We start from the raw sequence: 2,744 nt of genomic DNA, 5'->3' as shown, positions 1-2,744 counted from the left end.
ACTTAAACATTAGAGGCTGTGTAGATCTTCACAAGGCCCAATTCATAGGTATGGAGATTGTGTCCTCTGACTGTGTGTCATGTATTTTTCTGGTCTTTCTGATTTCATCTCTTCTTATGGTCACACTTGTACTTCAAAAACTCTTCAAATACCAAATTATGTCCCATAATCATCCCTTTCTAGAAAGCCCTCTGCCAAGCATATACACTAATGTAAGATCATGTCTTTACTCAAAAAATTTTCTCCACTGACTCTCTTTGTTAAGGTTCCCATTGCTGTGAAGAGACATGACCAAGGCAACTTTTACAATGGACATCATTTAATTGGGCCTGGTTTACAGGTTCTTATGTTCAGTCCATTATCACCATGGTGGCAAGCACAGCAGTTTCCAGTCTGGCATGGCATTGGAGGAATTTAGAGTTCTACATCTTGGTCCCAAGGCAAACAACAGATGATTGACTACCAGTCAACTAGAAAGAAGATTTCGAAGCCAATCCCAACATTGACACCCTTCAATAAGACAACACCTACTAGAATAAAGAGACACCTCCTTGAGCCAAGCATATTCAAACCACCACGCTGACTTACCTGAAAGAATCAGTACCTACTTTCTCATGACTGTAAATCATAGCCCAATATAATGGACTCTTCTGCCATCCAAAGCAGGGCATATTTGTAATTGTGACTTTAGCCCTGGATATGAGGTCACAAAGGCCAGGCTTTAGAGTTTAAAAAAGATCAAAGGTTGCCCAGGCATACCTTTTGGAATGGTTCTTGTAGGGAGTATTGAAGGCTTTCTATTGTTGTAAAATTTATAAGAAATGGACTATATTTTACCCCCCCACTAGATCTGGCACCACAGTGCCCCAAGATATCTGGTAGATATCTTGCCAGAAACATACATCCCAATTCCTTGGTGACTTCGGGTCTCTAGCTGCCACACACTCTCTTAAACTTAAATTGCTACAAGAAAGAACAAACAACACAATAACCTCTGATCCAATTGATAAGATACAATTGCCCACCTAAACATACAAAGCCCTGTACACATCTATCCCTTAAGAATATTCATAACAACCTGCAAATACACAGAGTGGAATCATAACGTCAGCCTCCTTGTTCTATTCTGTGGCTTCTCCTGTCCTCTTCCCTCAAACTTTTCTCCCACCCACCCTTTGTTCTCATCCAATTACAGGCCTCATTCTATCTTGTACTTGCCTTACTTGTGTAATGACATCATCCTACAGCTTTCGCTTAGGGCCATTCGTGGGACACTGTCTTCTATTTCTTCTCCTGTAAGGAATTTCACTTCTTCTTAGAGCCATGCAAGTTGGGCTGAATTCTCCTTCAACACAATGTACAAAGTTCAAACATTGGTCTATTATTTCTGATTCTCAGGTTAACATCAAGTTTCTCTTGTCATGAGACTTAGATTGAGCCATCTGCAGTATTTGGTTATAGAACTGATTAACAAATTTAGCATTCAACCTGTCACTTAACCACTATTAAATACAGCTTGAAGTAGCATTACCCAGAAAGCAGGATGTCATAAAGTTTCCCTAGCTGAATCCTGAGAATGTCACTCACTGGAGAAGAGAATCAGAACAGAGCTTAATTCGGGCACAGTTTGGAAACCAGAGTCCTCAGACCACTGCAGTCTCTGACTTGCCATTTCTCAAATACAGATGGAGATTAATAGAATAAAAAAAAAAACAAAAACAAACAAAAAACCCAAAAACAAAACAAAACAACAACAGAACAACTGACTAGTTCCTCCACACACATATAAACACAGTCATCCAAAAATGTATTAACATATGTATTATAATCAGTTTAAGTATGAAAGATGAAGAGAGAGTATGGCATGCCTATGGCCGGACAAGGAAGGATCAATGAGGTGAATAGATTTTTTCTGGGAAGATTCTTGACTAGAAAAGCCTAAGAGAAGGTCCAGTGAAGCAATCCCTATCTACCCTGTGCAGAATGTACTACCTGAGTGGATTTCCTAGGTGGGTGATGTAAGGAATTAACCACTAACCTTCTGTAGGCTCAAACCTTGGGCCTTAGACCAAGTATAGACTTGACAGTTTCTTCCAGAGGGCTTTCTAAATGGCATATGTATAATGTCTTCTCCTTGAGCTTCTATATGGCATGCCTCTATGCATAAATCTTTGTGTTCATTATGTTTGAACTCTTTCTAGATCCATTGTTGTGTTAGATTAGGAATACCTCACACACTTCCTTGAGCCCCACTCACCAGTATTCTTGTCTTTTCTCCTGTTCTTACATGCAAACCTGCATACCTAAGGGCACAGACACTTATATAAATATACAACAAGACCATATGAGCTAAGTAACATAGAATTTAAATTTAATATTGGCTTACATAGAGTGCTGGGATGCTATTTCCACTGTATTTCACACCTTCAGTCATGCTGCAGACAACACATGTTTAAAGAAGGCAAGATTACTGACTTGAATAATAGCAAAGTACCTTCACAACTTCAGAAAGTAGGACTCTGTGAAGTATCTTCTACCTTCCCAGGACACTGTAAGCTTCCATAGTTCAAAGTTGTCCCCACTATAGGGTACAAGAGCAGAGCTTCATTCTGTACCTGGATTCTTTTCATATGGTACAAACTGGGTATAGTCGTCCTGTGGCCTCATGCTTTAGTGAGTTGTGGTTATCATTTCCCTGAGTACTTCTTTGCTTAATTATTAGCACATTTCCTGCTGACATTTCA

General features: G+C 39.5%; 1 long non-coding RNA gene across 1 annotated transcript; it reads right to left on the bottom strand.

Moving 5' to 3' along the window:
- Positions 1–1,236: 1,236 nt before the first annotated feature.
- Positions 1,237–2,448, bottom strand: LOC120102234 (uncharacterized). The gene is made up of 3 exons (XR_015687202.1): positions 2,387–2,448; positions 2,258–2,303; positions 1,237–1,345 (listed from the first exon to the last, which is right to left on the bottom strand). It is a non-coding gene; the product is annotated as an uncharacterized LOC120102234 (long non-coding RNA).
- Positions 2,449–2,744: the final 296 nt, after the last annotated feature.

Source organism: Rattus norvegicus, chromosome 4 (assembly GCF_021556685.1).
Source record: "Rattus norvegicus strain SHRSP/BbbUtx chromosome 4, alternate assembly SHRSP_T2T, whole genome shotgun sequence".
In the NCBI taxonomy this organism is placed as follows: Eukaryota; Metazoa; Chordata; class Mammalia; order Rodentia; family Muridae; genus Rattus; species Rattus norvegicus.
This window is presented reverse-complemented; position numbering and strand designations above follow the sequence as displayed.